This window comes from Myotis brandtii, unplaced genomic scaffold, assembly GCF_000412655.1.
Source record: "Myotis brandtii unplaced genomic scaffold, ASM41265v1 scaffold112, whole genome shotgun sequence".
In the NCBI taxonomy this organism is placed as follows: Eukaryota; Metazoa; Chordata; class Mammalia; order Chiroptera; family Vespertilionidae; genus Myotis; species Myotis brandtii.
In genome coordinates, this window is record NW_005353838.1 from 9,710,802 (window position 1) to 9,724,013 (window position 13,212).

Consider the following 13,212-nt stretch of genomic DNA (forward strand, 5'->3'; position numbering starts at 1 on the left):
GAATCGTAATGTAAATATCTGATATGCAGGATGTATTTTCATTGTTACAAATTGAACATAATTAAAGCATAGTGATTAATCACAAAAACAATATGTAATTATATATGTGTTTTCCGATGGTCTTAGGCGACCCCTGTGAAAGGGTTGTTCGACCCCCAAAGGGGTCACGACCCAAAGGTTGAGAACCACTGCCCTACACAGTCTAGGTCTTTCCCACTCACCAGCTTTATGTCCCCAATGTGCATTCCAGGACTTTTGCAATTTGCCAATCCAACATACAGTTGCTGGGAAGTGGCAGAATTCTTCCCATCACAGTGCAACTGTATAGAGCAGTGATGGCGAACCTATGACACACGTGTCAGAGGTGACACGCGAACTCAATTTTTTGGTTGATTTTTCTTTGTTAAATGGCATTTAAATATATAAAATGAATATCAAAAATGTAAGTCTTTGTTTTACTATGGTTGCAAATATCAAAAAATTTATATATGTGACACGGCACGAGAGTTAAGTTAGGGTTTTTCAAAAAGCTGACACGCCAAGCTCAAAAGGTTCGCCATCACTAGTATAGAGTGTACCTTCTACATCTCTTAGCACCTGTTCAATAGCAAGGCTCAGAATAAGTACCATCTTCTCAGGGGTCTTCTCCTTGACTGAGTCCCATCCCAAAACCAGTGCAAATAGGGAACCCTCTGTATATTCACAGAATGCCATATGCATATGCTCTTGTAACATTATCCCTTTCATTGATTCATCTATTCAACAAGTATTTTTTAAACAACACCATTGTATTAGACTATAAATTATGTACTACAGAATAAAATACAACTCTTAGGCAAAGGTCTCTGCATCTTTTAAGGGAAGACATTCCATTGAGAGTGTGTAATCCAGTATTACGGGTGCTGAGATCATTGTCATTGGTGGATACTTGTTGGTTTTCCTAGAAGACTAATTTTATTGTAGGCAAGGACTATAGGCAAGTAAATAGTTGCTGGATTAATAAAATATGAGGAGGCTCATTTAAAGTTGTTTAGTTTTTGCTGGAGTAGCAACGATGCTATTTCCCATGTGTTTTCCCACCTTGGAAATTCACCTTCTTTCTCTGTTGGTTTCCCAGGGAAGGGAAGAGCAAGTGCCATTTAGGGAAGGAAGAGGAGGAAGACATGACATAGTGGCAGTTCATATTAAAGAAGAAGGTGAAGTAGGAACCTCATCCAAGGCAGGAAAGAAGAAAAATGAAAGGTCAGACTAGAGTATTCTCAACACTTCTACTTGGGATCCAACCTGTGGGGTTGCAGTTGTGAGAGGAACATCCAGATAGACTTGGGGATACCTATGAGTATGATTATTCCTTGTATCTTCAGGGACAGCTGAAAAGGTTATATACCTCTCAGAAGACTCATGAGAGGCATGGCCCCACCTCCTACCTGATGCTGGAAGATAGAAGTAGCTGAGGGAGGTTTCAGGTAGATGAACCTGAGCTGGAACTTCCTAAGGCCCTTGCCTATTGAATGGTGAATAGTCAGGGCCAAGAAGTGCCAGTGGCTTTGAAGAAGAGTGGTAGACTACATGGAACATGGGTCAGGACAAGAAGCCATAATATATGCTTCATAACTGGAGGGAAATGGCAAGGCTTATTGTCATAAGCAGCAGGTTGCAGCACATTGTAAAAACAACAACACCAAAACAATCCCAAAACCCCAAACACAATTGAATCAGCTACACTTGAGTTTAGTGGCTGTCAGTGCCATTGAATATCTTGCCAGGGACAAGATCAGTGAACCACTCTCAAGTGGAGACCTAGTTCACTGACCCAGGAGGCATGTTATCATTTAAAAATCTCAGGGAAGAATTCTGTTTAGTCCTGGTTGGATTATCTGCCCAACTTTGGAAACATAGTATAAGGTACTATGACTGGGCCAAAATGTGTCACATGTTCCCGTTCCTGTGGTCAGTGGAGTTGAACTTCTTCCAGAAGATAGGGTATGTTATGGGAGAAGGTTACTGAGCAGATAAATATTTTAAAAAATAAAAATAGGGGGTCTCTATGGCTTTCTACTGCATAGCAGTAGCTGGCATAGCTGCATATTCACCACCTTGTGTTCCCTTCAGTTAGCCTGAGAGGCATTTTCACGTTGGAAACATTCTCCTGGTCTGGTATGTGATCCAGATCCATGCATCTTGGTGAACTTTATTTTTGTCCAGGGCAAAGCTTTAGACTTCTCCCTTAAAACCAGTTATTTCCATAAAGGATCTGGGATACATGGAGGTGGGATTAATGCATGCAAAGGAATGGTCGGGCACTGTAAGATGGTGGGTTTCTAACAGGGATGTTTTCAATTAGTCATCCTCACATCTCAGATGGGGAGAGGTTAAAGAGCCACTAAGGGCATGTCAGCACAGGATACGCTGCTTCCAGTTAACGGCAGGTGCTATTATGGGAGCAATCTGCAACCAGGATTCCACCCCCTTGTCAGGGAGCATGCAGTTCAGAGTTAAGCGTTCCCTGGTGGGAGAGTTCACAGGGCCACAACTGATAGGGGTGGGAGATAGGTAAGGGCCAGGTAGGGTTGTATTTGGAGAAACAGCCAAATTAACCAATGACCAAAATAACATTATTACACCAATAGAAATATTAATATTTCTGAACATAAAATACCATATTGCAGTCACTGGATAGACCTCCATATTATTATTTTTAAATGGCATATCCAGTATTTTGTACTGTGGGATAAAATCTCAAGACCTAGTCCACTCATGGTTCCCATTCTTCTCATCTTTCCGTCCCCAGGACCCCTGATCTAGACTCCAGCCTGGAATGAGATAAGCTAATTGTGGGAATAGGAGGGAGGGTGGCAAGAAGGGAACTGTAAGTAAAGATGTGACTCCAGAGAACAGAGTCAGAAGTGAGGGCAGCTGAGCTGGCCCTTACAATATGCAGGTTTCTCAAGTGCTGAGTTTGGCAGCCCGCTGTGCCATCATGGAAGTAAAATCTGGTTGAAGGGGGAGCAGGGAACTTATACAATGCCCAAAGATTTCCCCAAGGCAGATGTTACTGCTTCTTGGTAGCCTATTCCTGGAGGGGAGAGCAGAGAGATGGACTCATGTAGAATGACTTGGTCCATATGGTGAAATTGCCCAGCCGGGAGTTGTAATGCATTGAGGTGGTTCCCTAGTTTGGTTTGCTTTCTGGAAGCTGAAAGCCTCATTTCTCTGAGTAGGTTTTCCGTTACATATTGTGCTCCCAGGACCTCAGCCTTCAGTTTTATCCAGCACCAAACAATGTAGGTATAGGCCCCAAAGAGGACTCCAACAGTGTGTATAAACGCCCCAGTTCCTGAAATCGATATGCTTCTCTTCCCATTACCTCTATTCCCACACATACCTATTACATGAATTTGAAATGCCCTGTTCATATAAAGACTGCTTGCTGTTTCAAGCCATTCCAGCAATGGGTAAAGGCATTTAAGCCATCTCTTTTAGTGCAAAAGACAGAGCTATGCTAAGCCAAGCTACAATTAGCTTTGTATGTTTTTTGTCACAATCACAGTCTGCCATACATGAGACCGAGATGAAATGCCATTCCAGCTGACTCTGACTCTGTGTGAGTATGTGTATTCAGGCACTTATTTAAAACATAACCACAGGCCAATGTGCCTTTATCGAAGCACATGGATATCATTACTGCACTTGCATTTTTGGTTGTAAGGAAATACAGTAGACAAAATCTCAAAGTTTTACAACTGTGGGACAAAAGATTGCAAAATGTAGGCTCCATTAAAAAATTAGGAAATAAGTTTTGTTACCTACTTGAGTAGGTTTGTCTCAGACTGATTCATAGAGCTTAGTCATTACCTGTGAGGAGAAGATTACATTCTCACAAAGAAATGGAGTAAGAATTGGAAAAACATCGGTTTTTATATCTTTGATCTCAATCCCATTGTATTCAGACAATGCAAACAGAGTTTCTCACAGGCTTTCACTATGTAAAAGCTTGTTGATATTTTGAATTTGTGGTGCTAGTCTTTTGCAAGCAGCAAAGATGGCCACCATTAAGATATCTGTCCCACAGTTTTCCTCTTGATTAGGTGCTCCACCAGACTCATTTTCAGGAGCAAATTCCATTCAGATCCTGGAAAGATTAAAGCACCTTAACCTTTAGTTCTAAATATAGTTCCTCTGGGAAGAAAGTTGAGATCCAGGAGTCCCGAATGAAACCCAATGCTTTAGGAGACAGCTTGAGTTGGCTTAAAGCTTGCTCTCTTGAGGGCCATTGACAAAGCTTTCTCTACTGTGTTCTGCTACTGTATTCAGTGCACTGAGTAACTTCTAATGTTCCTAGGGTTTCCCAAATAGCCTAGAAATAAAGCTGGCAGAAGAGAGCAATATATTTCACTTAACTAACTTTAACTACATACCCAAAGTTATTTCTTTTCAAATAGCTCATGAAAGGCCTTGCTCAAAATTTGGTGGCAATAGAAATTCTTGAACATGAATCCATCAGCTGCCCTTTAAGTCTCTAGACTTTAAGTACATTAAGAATGAAACACCACCCTGGATGCTATAATCGTTATAGGTCTGTATTTCTTTTCCAAAAAATAAAAAGAACAGTCACCACTCTCACAACAACTGGAGGAAAACTCAGTAGAAACTCAACACTTTTTCAATGAGAAATACCTGATGTCATATATTTTGTTTAATAAAGACCAAGTTGGCTGTACACAAAGCCAATTTAAGAATGTGATCTGTAACTCACAGTTTTAATTACATGGAGAAAAAGTGAATGGGTTCATTAATGCTGTGAAAAGGAACAGTGACCTACCTGCCAAGTGGCAAGGTGGAAATAATTAATCTAGTCAATTAAAAAGAAACAGATCATTTAAAATGCAAAGGCTTCCAGGTGGTGCACTGCATTCTGCTATCTGGGATTGCAAATTATTACTGTCACTTCAGGTCTTCTCAATACGTTGTTCTTCATCCTTTCCTTTTATTTATGTATTTTTGCCATGCCTCAAATCTAATAGAAAAAAATGTTTCTGAGCTATAAATCACCACCTGTTTCTCTGTTTTATGTTCTAAAATATTTATTTATTCTAACATGTACTCTGGAAATGCTCCAGGGGGTTACCAAGTTGCTGGTACCATCTCTTTGTTGGGGTCTGTTCTATCTTTCCCTTCAAAATTGTTTGCCTTCTTTTGGGGTTTTAATAATATTTTAAAAGTGCTAGAGTCTGAGCCACACTGTCTGGGTTATCTAATCCCATTTATGATCCTATAACCTTGAAGCTTGCCACGGCCCGGCTGTCAGCACCAGATTCTAAATACAGAGGGTAGTGTATTTGCTCCATAGAACCGGAAATTAGTCAAACAGTTACTTTTCTACAAAGGTTCATAATTCCTCTTGACATTTACAAGCAAGTAGTAGTTCTTAGACATAGAGTGATCGAAAAACACCCCAGGCTGCGTTGCAATGCCCCGCGGGTGCAGCATTTGCGCAGAGCTGTGGGAGCTCTGCTTCACCGCGCCCAGGCGCCCCCAGTCACTGCGCGCCTGCCTATCCGTGCGCTGCAGAGACAGAGACACGGAAAAGAGAGCCTGTTCGTAGCTTAATCCTTTTCAGCTGGTCCAAACTCAGCCCCAGGACAAATATTAAGATCATGTTCACTTTAATCATGGCCAACCTTGCAGTATCTGAGTTTTAAAAATCTGCTCAAAGGAAGGCGGTGTGTGTGTGTGTGTGTGTGTGTGTGTGTGTGTGTGTGTGTGTGTGGTGAGAGTCTGGCTGTAAATTTCTGGTTGTTAAGGAGGAAAGAATATCTCATCTGAAAAAAAAACAAATGCTGCGGTGGCGAAGTGAGACTTGAAAGTCTACTTTCTAGGTGTTAGACTTGGCTTGTTAGAAATGGCGAGGGAGGCGAGAAGACCCTTTTCCTTGATGTGCTCAAACAAAGTAGTACATATTGTCAGCTCGGCAGGAGGCGCGCAGCGACCATATGTGCAGCGCCCAGCGAAATGGAATAAACAGCTGCTGCCAGGAATCCAAGGCCTGGCCAGGAGGCAAACCCAAGTCCTCCTGTTTCCAAAATAAAAATCACCAGCGGGATTCCCCTTCCTGCAGTTCCAGCCAGTAGTTTTATAAAAGCACAAAGCATAGCTGTATTGTGGTTTATCATAATCCCTTACATTTGTAGAGCATTTTACCGTTTACAAAGCACTTTACATACATTATCTCATTGGAGCCTCATAACAGCTCTGGAGAGTAGGAAGCTCAGATATTGTGATTCCCTTTTCACAGATGAAAAAAGGAAGTCATTATCTCATTGGAGCCTCATAGCTCTGGAGAGTAGGAAGCTCGGATATTGTGATTCCCTTTTCACAGATGAAAAAAGGAAGGTTCAGAGAATGATGGTGAGCTGGGCCCCAGTCGGGTCTCCTCCCACCTAGCCCAGAGCTGGCCATGCAGAGACCTCCTTCCTGGGCTCCTCAGGGAGACAACAGGGACCCTGGGAAGGTATCTGTTTTTTGTGTAGTTGAAGTGCAAGCTGCACCTTCTTTCCTTTGTGCAAACATCAGCTCCCTCAGCCAAAGAACTTGTCCCCCCATCGTTGGAAGCAGCAGGGAGGCAAGTAGGTTGGAAAAGAGTAGGGGCGGGGAGAAAAGCTCCTCCACACACTGCAAGTGGAATCTGGTTTGTCCTTGATGCGGTTACAGCCGCCATTTCATTTCCAGCACATGCTGCAGAGATTAGCCAGGGGCACTCTGGGCTTCAGAACTGCAGGGGGGAAGAACTTGGATATTGTTCAATGGTTTTCTCAGACACTGCCACCTCTGTACAACACTTTGCAGAGAAACAGGCTTTGCTTCTGGAACTACCCACCCGGCTTTGTGCTCATTGTGAAAGCAGATTTACAGAAAAGATCTGCAGTGCCTTTTTTGTAAAAATCCTCTCTATCCCTGAGGAATGGTGGGATACTGTGCATTACAGTCCTACCCTATGGGATAGAGGACATTGTGGGTGGGTGCTGGAGAGGCTGTCGTGGACTGCTTTAGTTCTGAAATAGGGAACTGCTCTCTGGTAGAGACTAGGAGACGTCTCTAACATGGACCTAGTTTCCTGATCAGGTCTCACTGATGAGGTTCACTTTTTCTTATTTCCACCAGGGTGAGGTACAAGCATGCTTATTACTTTACCTCTTATGTGGTATCTGCCAGTCTCACCAATGGCCACATTAATTTCAGGGACAATACAGTCTACATTGATATTGAGAAGTATTTCCCAAATTTTCAAGATTCCTTTCCTCTTCTCCCTCACTTTCTTTGCCATGTATGGGTCTGCTGATTACTTTCATCCCACCTCTTGAGTCTCCTCCTTCCCGCTTTGAGGCAATGACGCCCCCCCCCCCCACTTTTTGTGCAGAACAGTATTTGGTTTCTTTTCTGCTCTGCCCTGGGTTGGGGTGGGGGTGGAGGGGCAGGAAGCAGAAGATTGCTGGAATATTAGAAGAGCTTCATTACCCAGGGCTATTCTCACCTCCTCGGGCCTTTTGTGTGAGGATGGAGTCAGAAGGTTTCCAGTTCTTACAATAGCCCACATATTTTTGGCTCCAGAGTTGAAATCAGTTCCTGCATTTTAGCCACTTGAAAGAACCACTTACAGCCTTAAAGCAGACACTGACTTGCAGAAAACAGGTGTTAAGGGTCCACAGAGGTTTGAGCAAGATGCAATGGAACACATGGGTCTCTGTTGTTTGCCATACACAGGTCTGATTATGGTCAGTGTGGGGTGCCCAGAACAGCAGGAGTTTACTCAAATCTTTGCCTTAGGTAAAGCTTTAAGAAAAACACAACTGCTTTTAACATTGGTTCTAAGAGGGTAACGCATCCTTAGAGCACCCACACATAAACAGCATAGGACTCTGGAAATTGGCGGAGAGACAAAAGGCAATCCAGATGGTATATGACAAGACTTGGGCTTTGACCTGGGGTTTAGAAGGGAGGAAGGACTAACCCTTCTGGATCACAGGCTACAGTATGGAACACATAGGAAGACAGCTCTTGGTGCACAGTAAACCACAGCTAAGCATATTTAAAACTAGAGGCCCATTGCACGGATTTGTGCACCGGTGGGGTCCCCCGGCCTGGTCTGTGGGGACTGGGCTGAAACCAGCTCTCCGACATCCCCCGAGGGGTCCCGGATTGCAAAAGGGTGGTTCTCAGGTGACGCACCCCAGAATCGGGCTTCCCTCCTCTCTGGTTCTGGGTGTATCACCCAAGAACAGCAGCTGCCATGTCACTGCAGCTCGGCAGCTCCTGCGTAGAGCGTCTGCCCCCTGGTGATTATTGCATATCATAGCTACTAGTTGAATGGTCGGTCAGACAGTCACTTAGGCTTTTATATATATAGATGTTGTCCAGGGAGCAGCAATGTAAGAAATGAATGCAGTAATTTGAATAGTCTCACAAAAATGGCCAGCCAAACTCAGTTACATCATTTTCAAAGCCCAGTACAAAATGAAAATATGGGGTCCCTTGTCCATAAATTATCAAATATTTTAAACAGTGGCTGCAGAGGAGTAAGCCAAGCATGGGTCCCTTCTGTGTGCAGAGCCCTATGTGACTGCACAGCCACCCATAAGTTGGCTATGTGTCCCCAAAAGAAAGAATCCAAATGTGTAGGGTACACCATCAAAACTCTCTTCTGCACTCACTTTACATAGCAGTCAGAGAAAGCACTTTGTCCTCTCCACAGAACAGCCGTGCCAGCAGGAGGAGGGAGGTGGACCTCCCTAAGGTCTAGTCTGAACAGAGGTGTCTTCACTCTGCAATGGGGACTGATTTCCTGTCTCTCTTCCTTCCTTTCCTTCAAGGCTGGAGGAAGAGGGTGGCTCCTTATTTCAAGCTGTTTGCCAGTTTCTGCTTGGTCTGGAGTTGCCTTGGCTCTCTAAAAAGGTTTCCCTTACACAAGATTTCTTTCCCACTTCCCTCCTTCTTAGCAAACACTTAGCTCTTTTACAGATTCTGAGTATTTTGGAGGCAAGTTCTGTGGGCTTTTATTAGATATATACTGTAATTCCAAACTGTGATTACGTGATGTCTGGCTTTCCCTGAACTCAAATTTAATATCCTGAAAAATGGGAAGCTTTATTGCAAGGCTGAAGTACACCAGCAGTGGGGACCTGGGGCTGAGCGCCATGGGGCTGCTGATTACTTTCATCCCACCTCCTGAAATCCCTAGCTGGCCACGGTTTGATGCTTGTTAACCTCCAATTTGCCTTTTAGATGGACTTTTTCATCCTCTTGAGTTATGTTTATTACACAATGGTTATAACATTTTTTTAAAAAGACAAATCATTCATAATTTTACAACCTTAATACTCCAACTGTTTTCACTTTTCTACATTCTCTTATTGTACTGGGTTATATTTTTAATTGTTGCACTCATAATGGAGCTATATTTTTTTGTTCTATAGTTGAATTTTAATCCCTTCTTTATTCAAAGCACATTTATAAACTTAAAGAAGATAGATGGACAAAAAAGCAACAAGAAGTCTTCAAATGGAAGCCAAAGCAATAATGATGTAGAGGCAGAGAGCCTAAGGTGGAGCTGAAGTGATCTTATTGGTTACCTGGTTTTGTGCCTTTATTTCACAAAAAAGGAAACGGAGGCCCAGTGTTAAATTACCTGCCAGGCAGCTCCTAGAGACAGTCAGGAGTAAACAGGCAGAAAATGCCTTTTTTCTTTTTTAGCATAAGCTGAATAGTCCCTATTTCCACAGTAGTATCCTAAGTTCTTTGAGTGTCTATCCTTCATTAGTGATATGGGAGTTGGAACAGATGCTCTTAAAAATCCTTTCAACTCTAAAACTTTGAATCCAACTTGAAATGAATCCAATTGGACCCCTGCCTGTCAGCCCAGAACGACTACACACATAATGAAATGTATGGTAATGATTAGAACATTCCCTGTTTTAGCAAGATGTGTCGTGCTGACTGTGGCTCACCAGATCCTAGGAAAACTTCAGACTGGATCTCAGACTGAAATGCCACGGACGCTCACTGGTGGACAGGTCCATAGGCTAGCCAGCTCATTTACAATTCGTAACTCAGAGGAAAATGATAGGGTGTTCAGCAAAGACATGGATTGACAATCCTATTTCCCAGTGCAGTGACCATGAAGTTAGCCTTTCAGAACACTTTTGAAGCAGAGCGAGGCCCCCTCTACTGGTAGGATTCCTCATTCACCAAAATGTCAGGACTTGTTAGGTTTGTGGGAAATGAAAAAAAAATTAAAACAGGATCAAAACAGATTCTAATTGTAGGGAAACACGAAGAAATGGCTACTCTAAAATCTCAACTTTTCAGATAAGGAAACAGAGATCTGTGATCTTTAAACTTGTTTTCTCACAAATTTGTTAGGCAACATTTTTCTGAGGAAATTTTCACACTAGGTGGCAAAAAAATCTCTGTATTAAAATGTGAAGGCCCTCGCTGGTTTGGCTCAGTGGATAGAGCATAGGCCTGGGGACCGAATGGTCCCAGGTTCGATTCCAGTCAGGGGCACATGCCTGAGTTGTGGGCTCGATCCCCAGTGGGGGCCATGTGGGAGGCAGCTGATCAATGATTCTCTCTCATCACTGGTGTTTCTGGCTCTCTCTCCCTCTCCCCTCATCACTGAAATCAATAAAAATATTTTTTGGGGGGAAAAAAAGTGAAGTTAGCTTTCTGGTAGAAGGGCCCTGACAAATACTTATTGAGTCAATAATGGATAAAAATCCTGCTTTTGCTCGGGGAAGTGTAGGGCTCTCCCCCCCTCATGTGAAATTCTGTGTTCCATTTGCCCAAACCAAGGTTTCTTAAACTCTGCCATTTGAGTATCCCCAACAGGCTTATTGCCATAGCCAAGTACTCTGTGCCTTACTATTTTTCTTTGAGCTGAGTCATTTTTTATTTTAGTCTCATCCCATGCAATAGAATCCATGGAGTTTTAGGTTTGATATCTCATGTGTATGTAATATGTGTGTGTATGTGCATGTATACATGCACTCAATAAAAGGAACACATGACTATTTTAAAATGTTCTGTGTGCCAATTAAATTCATCTCACTTAATTATCTCATGTGCTTGCCATGCTTTAGAAAATACTGAGGTAAATATACCTCATGTGTAAGTCATGTAAATATAGTAGTCATAATTTCATTTTCCATTAAAGGTGAGTCATTTATTGCTTTTCTTCACCAGGTCTCTCTCCCTTGTGCCTCACTCTGTGCCTTGATGTCTTTCCTTATCCCCTCTCCATCCTTTCAAAGAGCTTTGGTTCAGTGTGGGTATTTCCTTCCCTTAGATGAGGAAAACTTTCTCTATTTCCCACGGGGGACCGTGCCTCATTTAATACGGAACTCCAGGAAACCATATCGAAACAAACTGGTATTTGACAGGATGAATAAAAAGACCTTTGTGTTCTTGTCTTTTTCTAGGAATTGGGGCTTGAGGAATATTGAAAAGTGATGTTATTTCTATTTCATCCTTATAGTGAGCTTCTCTGAGGAAATGGCACATAAACACAGAAAGTCCAATTTATAAAAACACATTTCATAAATTATTCCTCGAGGAATATAATGGAGAGTCTGTTTTTGTCCAGGCACTGTGCAAGTTGTGTTACCTGTAGGAAAGAATGGAGATGAGAGAAAGGCTGATGTTCATGAAATCTTTACCCTTATTAAACATTCCTGCAGAATTAATTCAAGCTTTGTTTCTTCAGAAATAAAGGCAAGCATTATGCATTTATTGCTGGGTGAATATATTCAATTCCCAGCTAGCAATAACTTGGTGCCACTGTGAACCCCCCTTTATATACAGTGGATTATACTAGTAGGTATTGAAGCTGATCTGTAAAAACTCAGTTTTAAAACCTCCTGTCATTGTATTTTTTTGTTTTAATTTATTATAGCATCTCTGTCAACCCTTAATGAGAAGTGAATAAATAGGTTTTGAAACAAAATATTTATATGTTTAAGCAACTTTGGATCTAAAGAGCTCAGAAAGAGTTGCTTCAAATATAAGCTGTTTTATAAGAAGTATACTACATAAAGTTAGAAAACTCTTCTTCCAAAAGAAAGAATTTCAGTGAGTGAATTTTCATTTTGGTAACATTTGCATAGTAGTTTTAAAATGATATGGAAAATTTTTACAAAATCGCTTCTGATAAGCAAAAATAAGTGAAAACTACAGTTACAACAATGTAATTCTATATACCTTATTATTCTGGGAAAATGTAAGCAAATTCAATCCCAACAACAGTTGACCTTTAAAACACTCAGACTCCAGGGCCCATGGGGAGGAATGGGTGCTCTGCGTTTACTGTGCTGCTCCGAAGAGGCTCTTTCTGATGGCAAACAGATGGAACCCCCAGCGAGAGGCAGATTTCCGCTGCAACTATCACAGGGCTTGCCCGGTGCCTTTCAAATGACATCAGTCAGGAAGTCAGTGACTGGAGTTTCAGATTTCATAGAAGGATTTTGCTTTTGCTTTTTGTAAGCCCAAAGATGGCAGGAGGAGGCAATAAATTCTGTCTTAGAACCTCTCGTGGTAGATGTTTGAAGAGATTACACAAGTAAATCAGTTGTCCCAATCCCCTGATGTGATATGGACCATCCAGTTTGAACTTGAATGCCTTTTTCTACTAGAGAACCAATGTAAGCCAACAACTCAGAATAAATTTGTCCTGGTAGGGAAAATGCAGTGCTGGGGGGATTATCAAGAACTGAAGTGTTTATTTTTGTGTGAAGCTTGTTCTATAACCAGCTTTATGACTGGAAAGGGCCAAAGCAGTACAGTACATACGTTAGCATTTCTCACTGGTGAGATTAGGTTGTCTCACTTTAATACTGAGGTTTACTAGACATGAATAAATGCTGCTGTTGTTTTCATTTTCATTTTTATACTTCTATTATTATTGAGATTTTTTTTATTAAAACAACATTACATAATGTGAAGGAAATTCTAAAATGGAGGAATATATTTTCTGTATGAGTCACTATATGCATTGGTATTTATCTTGTGGTTTTGCCAAGAAACAGTGAGCAGGCCTTAGATTTAGGGCTGCTCATTTGGGTAGAACAATTTTTCTCCATTTACTTCTATATAAGTGAATGCTTGCCCAAGAATATGAAGGTATACTCAATATCATGAGTGGCTGTTGCAATTTCAAAAGAC